The sequence below is a fragment of the Phycodurus eques genome, chromosome 10, assembly GCF_024500275.1.
Source record: "Phycodurus eques isolate BA_2022a chromosome 10, UOR_Pequ_1.1, whole genome shotgun sequence".
Classification (NCBI taxonomy): domain Eukaryota; kingdom Metazoa; phylum Chordata; class Actinopteri; order Syngnathiformes; family Syngnathidae; genus Phycodurus; species Phycodurus eques.
Window position 1 is genome coordinate 5,994,244 of NC_084534.1, and position 14,237 is coordinate 6,008,480.

Here is a 14,237-nt window from a genome sequence, read left to right on the forward strand (position 1 = left end):
GGCAATTCCAGAGTGGAAGAGAGTCCAACCCCGACCAAGAGGACTGGTGCCAGAGCCCAAGCCATGTGTAGAGGCGAGCACGACTATATCTAGTCAGAACTTCTCGACCTCACACACCAGCTCGAGCTCCATCCCTGCCAAAGAGGTTACATTTCACGTCCCAGAGCCAGCTTTTGTAGCCGGGGATTGGATCGCCAAGGTCCCTGCCTTCGGCCACCGCCCAGCTCACACTGTGCCCGACCCCTATGGCCCCTCCCACAGGTGGTGAACCCGTGGGAAGGGGGACCCACGTTACCCTTTCAGGCTGCGCCCAGCCGGGCCCCATGGCCACCAGGCGCTTGGCTTCAAGCCTCATCTCCAGTCCTGGCTCCATCGGGGAGCCCCGGTGAACCATGTTTGGGCAAGGGAAAATGTCTTTCAGTGCTTTTAAACATCATAAGGATCTTTGGAGCCATGCTTTGTCTGGTCCCTCACCTAGGATGTGTTTACCATGTGCGACCCTACTTGGGGCATAAAGCCACAATAAATTAGCTCCGAGGATCATTGGGACACACAAACCCCTCCACCACGATCAGGTGCTCAAGGAGGGGATGTCAATAAGATATGAGATTCAATTCTATTGTTCCATATAATATGTCCTTTATTTTATAAGATATGTTTGTATAGCGCCCAAAGATAGCTGGGATAGGCTCTAGTGAGGATAAGCGGAAAATGAATGAATGAATGAATGTTTGTATAGCTGTTTACCCTGCATGCAGTTTTATATAATACTGTATATAATTGATCTACGCATCCTGATATAACGTAGTTGTTGGGACAGTTGAATCGTGTTTACCAAGGTATTTCTGACATCTTTTTCAAAGTTTTGATACTAACCAAGTTGCCACAAATGTGCTGGAGCCCTGAATGACTGAACTTGAGTTGGCTGGCCCCAAATCACTGTGAGTGATCGCAGCAGTGTCATCACCAAACAAGCAGCCTTTGATGCCTGTGAAATTCCAGTGCAGCACTCACAAGAAACATACCAACAAGCACTCAGGCTTTGATGTGATCGTCTTTTTGAAGCATGAGAAAAAAATCTTGAAGCCTTTCCCCTGATGAGTGCCTATTTGAGCTGAAGTGCCACTGGAAACACATGAGCCATTGGATATGTCATTTGTAGGACCCTCGTCCTTGTCGCTCCCCTGCACCCCTCTTCTCAAAGACAGTTCTCTCAAGTGGTAGATCACTGTTTGGATCACTTCAGTCTGAAATATGTCCCCGTCACATAATGGGAAATGAACACTGGAGCATGACAGCTATGTCAGTGTGTGACTGTACACAAGACAACATTGTTTCCCGGAGAGGTCAGTATGAATGTGATAGCAAACAACACAGACTTACTGAATCATACTCAATTACCAAACATTTTTTTTGTGCCATTATATATCGAGATCAAGAGTGAGTTCGGTCGAATAACAAGTGTGTCAAGTTGTCAGAAGCACCACCATCGCTTGTTGCTGCAATGTTTCGCATTACAGTCATATTACATATCCATCCAGTCATCCATTTCCTGAGCCGCTTCACCTCACTTGGGTCTCGGGCGTGCTGGAGCCTATCCCAGCTGCCATCGGGCAGGAGGCGGGGTACACCCTGAAATGGTTGCCAGCCAATTGCAGGGCACATACAAACAAACAACCATTCGCACTCACATTCACACCAAGGGCAATTTAGAGTTGTCAATTAACCTACCATGCATGTTTATGGGATGTGGGAGGAAATCCGAGTGCCCTGAGAAAACCCACGCAGGCACGGGGAGAACATGCAACCTCCACACAGGCAGGGCCGGGGATTGAACCCCAGTCCTCAGAACTGTGCGGTAGACGCTCTAACCAGTCGGTCACCGTGCCGCGTATTACATATCAAACTACACAAATTAGACAGCATGAGTTAATATTACACCTAGGAATTTTCTTTTTGACTCTCAACCATCCATTTTCTATACTGCTTCAGGTCACAGGGAGCTGAAGCTTATCCCAGCTGACAAAGGCCGAACCAAGGGCGGGGGTGTCGAGGTTGGGGGGGAAATTACAATGGCGTACCAGGGCCTCAAGCAGAAAGTTCAATAATAGGGTTGCTTCAGTTCTTAAGTCAAAGACTACCAAAGCCCCTTTTGCAAAAATGCAAATGAGTTCATTCCACCTGGGAAAGATCACGAACGGTAAAGTGTTGTGTGGAGAAGCTAACGTTATCTCTGATGCTGCTGTTTGCTCCTGTTTCCTCTCGGCTCGTTGCGCTCTCCTTTGCTGTCAAGAGTCCATTCAATGAAATTCGGGAATACTGCAACTATGTTGTTGTGAGCAGGTAAATGAGGATGGAGTGGTGAATCAGATAATCAAAATGTTATTTCATGATTATTTCACAGTGATTATGTTCAACAGCACAAATATACTTCCTCACACAACGTGGTGTCACACCCCAACTTTCCGAGTCTGACAATCACAGGATTTTGACTTATTCAAATGAACCAGATTATGAACCGTTTTATTATTTACATCTTTGGCCACTATGGGGAGGAGCAGTTGGATGCCAGAGGATGCTCATAAGAGTTACCTTAAGTAATTGAGAGAAGAAACACAATGATATGCCGTGGATGGAGAAAGTGGGGTCGACCTTCGACCTTCAAGATTTTATCATGTGTGTGATGAAAAGAAAAGAAAAAAAAAACTCTACAGATCCCCGGACTTGACATGGATTTTTATTTTTTTTTTAATTGTGTCCACACTATAGATATAACATACACACAAAATGTTACTTTGTGACCAGAAAATAGCTGTAACATGCACACGAAATATTAATTTGTGATTTTAATATCATTCCCATGAACACCTTTGACATCTGGATAAGAAAATAGCATGCACCTTTGCTACAAACTGCAATGCCCAGTGTCCTTAAGGCAAGTGTCTTTTTTTATTCTGGTCATATCAGCAGCCTGTCATGTCAGGTTTTTTTTTGGTCTTTGCAGTTTATCCTCAGTCGAAAAGAGAATTCAATCATACTGCTGTGCCACTGTCCATTGTCTTTAGCCCCAACTTCTACTCATCATTTCATTACAGTACAGGTACAGCTATCTAAATTAGAATAGTGTCTAAAGCTTAATTTAGTTAGGTAGTTCAATTCAAAAAGTGAAACTCATATTACATAGATGCACTACACACATTGAGTGAAATATTTCATGATTTAAAAATATATATATTTATGTATAGCGTTGATGATTATAGCTTACAAATTCCCAAAATCACTAGCTCTAGAATTTAGACTATTACATAGCAAACAAACAAGAAATAATTAACATGAATTTTAATGTAGAAATTAGGTAGGAAATTGCCCTCTATAAAATATTTTCTCAAGTGTTTAATACATTTATATAATATATATATATATATATATATATATATATAAAATGAGTACTGACAGAAATACATTTTGTACCATGTTCTGATTTATTGATATGTACCTGTATATCTTTGTATTATTACAAATATACAGGGTGGGGCAGAAAGGACAGATGTTTTGAAAAACACAGAATAATAAATGGCAGCTGCCATTTTATTGACATCAATGTGTTCGTATTCAAATAGCATTTAACACAATCAAGTGTGGAAAACATCATCCATCATGTGGTGTCCGTTTTCACTGATGCATTTTTGAAGGCGTTGATGGAAGTTGGCTTCCACTCAATACAAACACGTTGATGTCAATAAAATTTGTTTGCAACTATCATTTATTATTTTGTGGTTTCAAAAAACGTTTGTCCTTTCTTCCTCACCCTGTATAACTATATAGCGTGCCATTACAAAGTATTGGTCCCCCTTCTCAAATATATATATTTTTTTTTGCATACTTTCCCCACATTATTGTTTAAGATCATTAAACAAATGTAAACATTAGTCAAAGATACTCCAAGTAAACATAACATGCATTTTTAAAATGGGAATTTTATTTATATAGGGACATTTTTTACTCATAAACGCTACCTGACCGTGTGTGAAAAAGTAATGGTAACTAAGTAAGTAACTAAGTAACTAAACGTAATAACTGGTTATGCCATCCTCTGCAGCAACTGAAATCAAATGTTTTCTATAACTGGCAATGAGTCTTTCACATCTCTGTGGAGATGTTTTGGCCCACACTACTCTTCCTTAAACAACTGTTTGAATTCAGCAGCTATGGAGGTTTTTCGAGCATGAACGGCCCTTTTAAGGTTATGCCACACAATGTCAATCAGATTAAATTCCAGACTTTGACTAGGTCATTCCAAAACCTTAATTTTATTTTGTTTTAAAAGTCATTCAGCAGTTGACTTACTAATGTGTTTTGGATGGTTGTCCTGCCGCATAACTAAAGTGTGCTTCAGCTTGAGGTCATGAACTGATGTCTGAACATCCACCTTCAGGATTTTCTGGTAAGGAACAGAATTCATGGTTCCATCAATCACAGTCAGTCGTCCAGGTCCAGATTACGAAGATGCCCCAGATCAGGAAAGCTCTCTAATTTCATCTGTGTCACAAGTAAAATTCGTTGTCTTTTCATTAGAGGTCTCTCTCCCATTCGCATTGTTTAAGGTACTTCTGTTAATACAATCTTAACATGATATGCATTCTTTTGACAATGTCATGACTGTATCGTCACTGTGAAACAAATCGGAGTAATTTGCTGTTGCGGCATCTAATGGCACAAACCAAAAGTAGACAACTTGACCTCTCTTTCTCCCATTTCCCCTCCCCCCCTTTTTTTCTTCCCTGTGTTCCAGATGGTTTTGGTAAATTTGGCATGTTCAAATTTGGCATGTTTCCAAACATTTGCCTCTACCCCAAAAGAGAGTGAGCAATATACTACTCAGCCAGAGGAGGGAGTATTTGATATTATCATCCATTCATTTTCTGTACCGGTGTATCCTCACTAGGGCCGCGGGTGTGCTTGAGCCTATCCCAGCTATCTTTGGGCGAGAGACAGGGTCCGCCCTGAACTGGTCACCAGCCAATCGCAGGGCACATATAAACAAACTAAGATTCACACTCACATTCACACCTAAGGGGAATTTAGAGTCTTCAATCAACCTACCACGCATGTTTTTGGGATGTGGGAGGAACCCGGAGTGCCCGGAGAAAACCCACACAGGTACGGGGAGAACATGCAAACTCCACACAGGCGGGGCTGGGATTTTAACTCTGGTCCTCAGAACTGTGAGGCATATGTGCTAACCAGTCGCCCACCGTTCCACCTGATATTATCATTTGTTATAATATTAATTGGGCATGTCTTTAAATTTGAATATGTTTTTGATGTTAGAAGTTCTCCCCGTGCCTGTGTGGGTTATCTCCGGGCACTCCGGGCACTCCGGGTTTTCTCCGGGCACTCCGGTGTGACAGATGTGACCTAAATACTGTGCTAAGTTTGTAACATTAATTTCCCCACACAATTGAAAGCATTCTCATCATCTATAAATTATAATCCCCAACTGTAATTAGTCAATATACATACATACATACATACATACACACACATAAATAAATCGGTGGCACGCTGAACAACTGGTTGGCACATCTGCCTCGCAGTTCTGAGGACCTGGTTAAAATCCGGCCCCGCCTGTGTGGAGTTTGCATGTTCTCCTTGTGCCTGTGTGGTTTACCCCCCCCCCCCCCGCCCCCCCAGAAAAAATGCATGGTAGGTTGATTGAAGACTCTAAATTTCCCATAGGTGTGAATGTGAGTGCGGATGGTTGTTTGTTTATATGTGCCCTGCGACTGGCTGGCGACCAGTTCAGGGTGTACCTCGCCTCTCGCCCGAAGATAGACTGCATAGGCTCCAGCACGCCCACGACCATAGTGAGGATAAGTGGTACAGAAAATGGATGGATGGATGGATGGATCAATATATAGTTATTTGGAATGCCACAATATGATCTGGGAGCATCTAATCTGCCAAATTGTAGTTTGAAATATCTTCCAAATATTTCTCTTGCAGGTTTACCAGTACGTTTCCTCAAAGTAATTAATTATCATTGAGTCTTTATTGTCTTTGTGGACCTTTCAGCAAGCTTAATCTATATTCATTTTGGCATTCCCCAGATCGTAGGGCAAATAATTTTCTCAGTCATTTTATATTTTGAGGGAATTTGTCCTCTGGTATGAATTGAGCTCTAAACTAAGACCAGGATTGACCCCCTGAAAGTTGAAATATAGTTAAAGCACATGCTGTTCAAATTGTCATTGTGGGTTACATCTACAGGGAGTACTGCTTTTGACCAATTTTCTCATTACCTGGTGTGGCACAATTACAAAGCTGAGTGCTCTAGCTGGTACTGCTCCATAAAACCTATGTGAGGTCCTTTGTGGTTTTACGAACATAAAGTCCGTCTGCATAAACAGATGTCAGTTTTAAAGCGAAAACATCTGCACATCTTAAATTCACAGAGTCGCTTTCAAATTACCTGATGGCTTTGGGACTAACATGGGATGTAGAATGCAAATGTTTTCTAATAACATCCAAATGTCCTGTCCTTTACTGGCTTGGTTCAAACACTGTTCCATCCCAGCCAAGCAGATATGGACAAGGTCAGGTTGTCGTCACTGCTTCAAAACACATGCATGTGCATTAATGCTGTTCATCTATTAGTTTGCACACAGCTCTGGCATAATTCAAAATGCTTCTGCACAGGGTCAAGAGGAAACCAACACTGAAAAGATTAAATGTGAAATATTACAGAAAGTGGCAAGCCTCCCTAGTGTTGTCTTTAGTCAAGTGATGTTATCTCATGCTGCTTTGCCGTGTTTACATGCATCTCAGCCCACTAATCGGATATGAGGCTTTCTCGAAGTTCAGGCCCTGATCGCTTCATTAGTGAGGCTGCTCTTCCTCCAGAGCACACAGTACTAACACAAGCTCCCTTTCGACGCAGTGCTCCAACTTAGAGTGGTCTCCTGGGGAAGTAGCATCATTAAATATTAATGCCATGTGTTTAGAGTTTTTTGTCAGCTTCTTATGTAGCGTTCCTCATGATTAAATCGATGTGGAAAATGTGATCCCAAAGCTTTGCATCGTATTTTGCCCTCAGAATAATATGTTTTTGTATTAGTAGTGCCATGTTAAGTAATGGTTGCATATGTAAGCAATGCTCGCTGGCTTGCATGCAGTGCAGGCCACAAGGTAAAAAGGTTTTTGCGTGTATTCAAGCTGATGTCACTTCACACATGCCATGCATGTGTTTCTCATGAGCCTGTTTTACAGAACACTGTTTGAACAGAAAACACTATAAAACATGTATCATTGAGTTGATAGCATATACTTATCTGACTATTACATTACTTCAAAAGGAAATGTCTAAATTTAAAATGTGTCTTTTGTCCTTTGTTGGTATAATTTCTATTGTCCCAGTTTACATGCCAATTTTACAATTACCCCTCAACTGAACCTGACCTCACTCTCATTTTGGGTTGTGATATGTGCAAGCATCTTCTTCAATTAGGTCAGGGGCGTTGATAGTACATTGGAAGAAGAACAACATCCTCCAGGAATTGTGTCTGACACAACTGACTCTCTTGAATCTATATTTGGGCCAAACGTGTGGATGTGTGTCACCCAAGACTATACCCACTTAATATCCACCTCTGAGTGCCCATAGGCAGAGATTGTCAAAGCACAAAGGGAGCTCCCAGCAGGCAGTGTAAAACCAGGCCTCGGGCAAGTTTTTATGATACCTTTCAATCACTGATGATTCCCTGCTGAAATGACAGGTGATTTGACTCAGCCTACATATGACCTCATTTTAACAATTAAGAGGAGAGGACTTAAGGAAAGCCCCATCAAAGCCACACACAAAATGCCTGCAGGGGTGGGACCGTGGGAGGGGTTGTGGAGGCAGTGAAAGGGTTAAATCTTGAATGATTTTCCAAAGCTAGACTCTTCTGCTGTACTGTAATATGTTTCAGAAAAAAATCCATCCATCCATTTTCTACCACTTATCCAGGTCGGGTCGCGGGGGCAGTAGCTTTAGCACGGACGCCCAGACTTCCCTCTCTGCAGCCACTTCATCCAGCTCTTCCGGGGGGGATCCCGAGGCGCTCCCAGGCCAGCCGAAGGACGTAGTCTCTCCAGCGTGTCCTGGGTCTCCTCCCGGTGGGACATGCCCGGAACACCTCACCAGGGAGGCGTCCGGGAGGCATCCGAATCAGATGCCCCAGCCACCTCATCTGTCTCCTCTCGATGTGGAGGAGCAGCGGCGCTACTCTGAGATCCTCCCAGATGACCGAGCTTCTCACCCTATCTCTAAGGGAAAGCCCGGACACCCTGCGTAGGAAACCCATTTCGGCCGCTTGTATCTGGTATTTGGTGGCCTCAGTATTGCATCTCTGCTTTTTGCAGATGATGTGGTTCTGTTGGCTTCATCAAGCCGTGACCTCCAACTCTCACTGGAGCAGCTGGGATGAGAATCAGCACCTCCAAATCTGAGACCATGGTCCTCAGTCGGAAAAGGGTGGCGTGCCCTCTCCAGGTTGGGGATGAGATCCTGCCCCAAGTGGAGGAGTTCATGTATCTTGGGGTCTTGTTCAGAAAAAAATGTCAAAAGCAAAACTGTCATCATTACACTATTATTCCACATCTTAACTTGCATTTGTATATGTGACTAACCAGACAGATTGAACAATAGTCTTGACACAGAACCCTGGGGTCCACCTATACTCCTTAATTCTTCTTCAGAATCAGAATCAGAATCATCTTTATTTTGCCAAGTATGTCCAAGAAACACACAAGGAATTTGTCTCCGGTAGTTGGAGCCACTCTAGTATGACAACAGACAGTCAATTGACACATTGAGACATAAAGACATTGAGAAAAACACTGAGAAACGAAAGGTTGTTAATAATCTGGTAATACCGGTACATTTATCTATATTTTGACAAAAAGATGCATAGTCCTCTAGCAATTAGAGCGGTTTGAATGACTAATATAGCAATATTTCGGTGCAATGACCATCTCGACGCTAAAATGATCATTTTACCAAGTCACTTTGGATACCTGTTATGCATCCTACTCTGTAGGAAGAGCCGGCGAGAACCCTTTATTTATCTGCATGACTGTGCCTCAATGCACAAACCAATGTCCATAGAACTTGTTTGGATGAGTTTGGTATGGAAGACCAAGACAGTCCACCACCTCATCAAACAAACAAATTCCTGACACATAGACTGTGAGTCGGGCCCGCTCATCCAACCTCCATGGCTTCTGACCTCACAAATACTTTCCTGGATGATTCGACATAAAAATTAGGACACAATCCAAAATATTGACTCCATTAACTCCAAAAGGTTAAGGAAGAAAAAGCATTGGAATGTATGTTTTTTTTTTGAAGGAAATAGGGATGATGAAGAAGTGAAGAAGTGATGGGTAAGTACGGTATCCAGGAAAGGAAATTGGAGGGACAGATGGTGGTAGACTTTGCAACAAGGATGCAAATGGCTGTAGTGAACACTGTTTTCCAGGAACATACGGTGACCTACAAGAGCGGAGGTAGAAACATGCAGGTGGATTATATCTTGTGCAGACGATGTAATCTGAAGGAGGTTAGCGACTGTAAGGTAGTGGTAGGGGAGAGTGTGGCTAGACAGCATAGGATGTGTGTGTAAAATGTTTAAAAGGTGTGTATAATGACTGGTGGTGGGGAGGACGATTAAAAAGACAAAGGCAGAGCAGAGAACCATGTGGTGGAAGCTGAGACAGAACGAGTGTTTGGCAGCTTTTCGGGAAGAGGTGAGACAGGCTCTCGGTGGACAGGAGGGGCTTCCAGAAGACTGGACCACTGCAGCCAAGGTGATCAGAGAGGCAGGTAGGGGAGTACTTGGTGTATCTTCTGGCATGAAAGGAAAGAAGGAGATTTGGTGGTGGAACCTCACAGTACAGGAAATCATACAAGGAAAAAGGTTAGCTAAGGAATACATTGACATGCGATGTAGGGCAAAGGTAGAGGTGGCAAAGGCCAAACAAGAGGCATATGATGACATGTATGCCAGACTGGACACTAAAGAAGGAGAAAAGTATCTATACAGGTTGGCCAGACAGAGGGATAGAGTTGGGAAGGATGTGCAGCAGGTTATGGTTAGATGGAAATATGTTGACTGGTGCCAGTAGTGTGCTAGCTAGATGGAAAGAATACTTCGAGGAGTTGATGAATGAGAAAAATGAGAGAGAAGGGAGAGTAGAAGAGGCAACTGTGGTGGACCAGGAAGTGGCAATGGTTAGTAAGGGGGAAGTTAGAAAGGCATTAAAGAGGATGAAAAACGGAAAGGCAGTTGGTCCTGATGACATTCTTGTGGAGGTATGGAAGCATCTAGGAGAGGTGGCTGTGGAGTTTTTGACCAGCTTGTTCAATAGAATTCTAGCGAATGAGAAGATGCCTGAGGAATGGAGGAAAAGTGTGCCGGTGCCGATTTTTATGAACAAGGGTGATGTGCAGAGCTGTGGGAACTATAGAGGAATAAAGTTTCTGAGCCACACAATGAAGTTATGGGAAAGAGTAGTAGAGGCTAGATTCAGGACAGAAGGGAGTATTAGCGAGCAAAAGTATGGTTTCATGCCTAGAAAGAGTACCACAGATGCATTATTTGCCTTGATGATGTTGATGGAAAAGTACAGAGAAGGTAAGAAGGAGCTACATTGTGTCTGTGGATCTAGAGAAAGCCTATGACAGAGTACCCAGAGAGGAACTGTGGTACTTTAAGGTGGAGGTGGGACTGCATCAGGGATCAGCCCTGAGCCCTTTCCTGTTTGCAGTGGTGATGGATAGGCTGAGAGATGAGGTTAGACTGGAATCCCCGTGGACAATCATGTTTGCAGATGACATTGTGATCTGCAGTGAAAGCAGGGAGCAGGTGGAGGAAAAATTAGAAAAATTGCGACATGCACTGGAAAGCAGAGGAATGAAGATTAGCCGAAGTAAGACAGAATATATGTGGATGAATGAGAGGGGTGGTGGGGGAAGAGTGAGGCTACAGGGAGAAGAGATAGCAAGGGTGGAGGACTTTAAATACTTGGGGTCAACAGTCCAGAGCAATGGTGAGTGTGGTCAGGAAGTGAAGAAACGGGTCCAAGCGGGTTGGAACGGGTGGAGGAAGGTGTCAGGTGTGTTATGTGACAGAAGAGTCTCTGCTAGGATGAAGGGCAAAGTTTATAAAACAGTGGTGAGGCTAGCCATGATGTATGGATTAGAGACAGCGGCACTATAGAGACAACAGGAAGCAGAGTTGGAGGTGGCAAAAATGAAGATGTTGAGGTTCGCTCTCAGAGTGACCAGGTTGAATAAAATTAGAAATGAGCTCATCAGAGGACAGCCGAGGTTCGATGTTTTGGAGGCAAAGTTAGAAAGAAGAGACTTCAATGGTTTGGATACATCCAGAGGAGAAATAGTGTGTATATTGGTAGAAGGATGATGAAGATGGAGCTGCCAGGCAAGAGAGCTAGAGGAAGAACAAAGAGAAGGTTGATGGATGTCGTGAGGGAAGACATGAGGGCAGTTGGTGTTCGAGAGGAGGATGCAGGAGATAGGCTTACATGGAAAAGGATGACGCGCTGTGGCGACCTCTAACGGGAGAGCAGAAGAAGAAGAGCAGTTTGCCTCCATAAACTCCTGATTTTAATGGAATCTATTATAATTGATGATGATGATGATGTATGCACTGGGCGGTATTACACCTAGGAAAAAATTCCTAGGTGTAATATTAACTCATGCTGTCTAATTTGTGTAGTTTGATATGTAATACGCGGCACGGTGACCGACTGGTTAGAGCGTCTACCGCACAGTTCTGAGGACTGGGGTTCAATCCCCGGCCCCGCCTGTGTGGAGTTTGCATGTTCTCCCTGTGCCTGCGTGGGGTTTCTCCGGGCACTTCGGTTTCCTCCCACATCCTAAAAACATGCTTGCTAGGTTAATTGACAACTCTAAATTGCCCGTAGGTGTGAATGTGAGTGCGAATGGTTTTGTCTTTAAGTGTGCCCTGCGATTGGCTGGCAACCAGTTCAGGGTGTGCCCCGCCTCCTGCCCGATGATATCGGGAATAGGCTCCAGCACGCCCGCGACCCTAGTGAGTAGAAGCGGCTCAGAAAATGGATGGATGGATGCACTGGAGATCACAATGACTGGTTAGGAAAATAAACAGAAACAGCATTTTCCTATAATAATTTGTAATGAAGCGTAGAGAGACAGAGTTATGACAATTTTTTTGTGAAAGTTGTATATTTATATTCCAGGTGAGATTATACATAAAATTTCAAAATGATCATTTTTGGGCTCTTAAAATAGAGTGGAGACCACAATAATACATAAAAAATAAATTCTATTTGATCACACGCAAGCTTCACAAAAGTCTTCTGTATGAACTAAAACATGACGGCACCATTCGTTTCGTGGCTAATTATGTAATTGTTTGCAATGGACAGCACAGTGGTTAAAATTGCCTCCCAAAAAGGATAGTAGCATGAATCGACAGGTGGGGCCTTTCTGTATGGAGTTGGCGCATACGTAGTTAATCGGTAGTCTTGCATGCACTTTACAAAATACAGTACACGAGTAGTGTAGAGTAGGGGGTTCAACTTTACTTGTGGCAAAGTACGCTTGAGATATTGTTGTGATTCTCAGCATCTCAGTGCTAATGACAAATATACAGTGTATATATTTTAAATAGAATTTTCTACGACATTTGGAACAAAATCTTAGTCTGTACATTGTCTATTGTTGAGAAGATGGCATGAGGACAAGAGGGAGGAAGGAGAAGGGAGTGCCTCAGACAGGGCGAGGGGGTGACAAGAGGGTGGCAAAGGGATGATGGAGTGCATCAAGCTGTGACCCCCCCACTGCTCATTTATCCTCACCCCCCACTGCATAGAGGAAATTAAAGAGCTGCGTACAAGAGGGGAGGCGAGGCAGAGGATGGTGATTTAGAGTGTTGCACGGGGGGATGGAGACCCGGTACGTTGGAGTTAATTACTGAATAATGAGGAGCAATTTATTGTCTTCTAGTTAGAGACATCTACTGTAAATGCTTCTGGATACCGCCCATAGCATAGAACAGACCTCTCTGTTTATTTATATTAAACAGTCTATAACTTTGAGTTATTAAATGTCTCTTACCTGCTTTTACCGTAACTCAGGTGATGAAGGCTGAGGATTGGCATAGTATTTGTCCCTCAATTCTTTAGCCTTGGCAAATGAACACAAAACAAATAAAACGATGCTCACTATATTATTCAATGGTTTCTGAATGTATCTCAAAACGTGAAGTTTAACCATATACGTAAGAAAGAAATCTGTGTTAGCAGAGGATTGCCTTTAAAATAAAAAGCAAGTAACCAAAATTGATTCAACAACCAGTAGCCTACATAGTAGCTGTGTAATGTGTCAGATGGCTGTTTGGAAATGCAGAAATACATCTGGTTCAAGCAATGAGAGGAGATATGTATTGCATGTGTAACATGCCAACATGGTTTTTGACTCTCTACCGGGGAAATACTCACTCATCACACAAATTGGGCCATCTCATTGTTACGACTTAAAGAAATACACTCACTCGCCTTGAAAGTTTTATTTCAATCTACTGTATGTGATTCTTGTTGCATTGCTTTTTATGGTACCCCACGATTCTCCTCACTTGACTTTTTTAAATTATCTTGAACAAGACATCAGTTCCTGCAGTTTATTTCTCTATCTACCTGTTTCATGGCCCATCTCTCACAATTGCTTTTAGACATTCATTTTTCTACTCCCCGATCGGGTAGAAATAATGCTGAGTGGAGTCAAATAAATTTCTCCACAGGTTATAATGCACAACGTGTGAATGCTCATCCTTATTTTTGTTCATTCGCTCGGTCTTTTCCAAACTGCATTATTATCTTCATAAAGACAGAAATTGAATACAGGTCTTATATATGATCTATACTGATATTTTATTGTCATTGTAAACGAGCCTTCTGCTATATCTACATCTGTTAAAGGCTGAATATGCTTAATTTATGTGACAGGAAATCAAAGTAAAATGAAATTGTATGTTTTCTCACTCCTCTCTATTTAACAATGCATCAGACTTGCCATATAGTCCTATGCCGGGAGTGAAATGGCCTGTCTCATTGATGTGTTAAATATGAAACCTAACCAGAGAACAAAGAAGCTGTCAACAACCACTCAAAAATCAACCACACCAGTTATTATT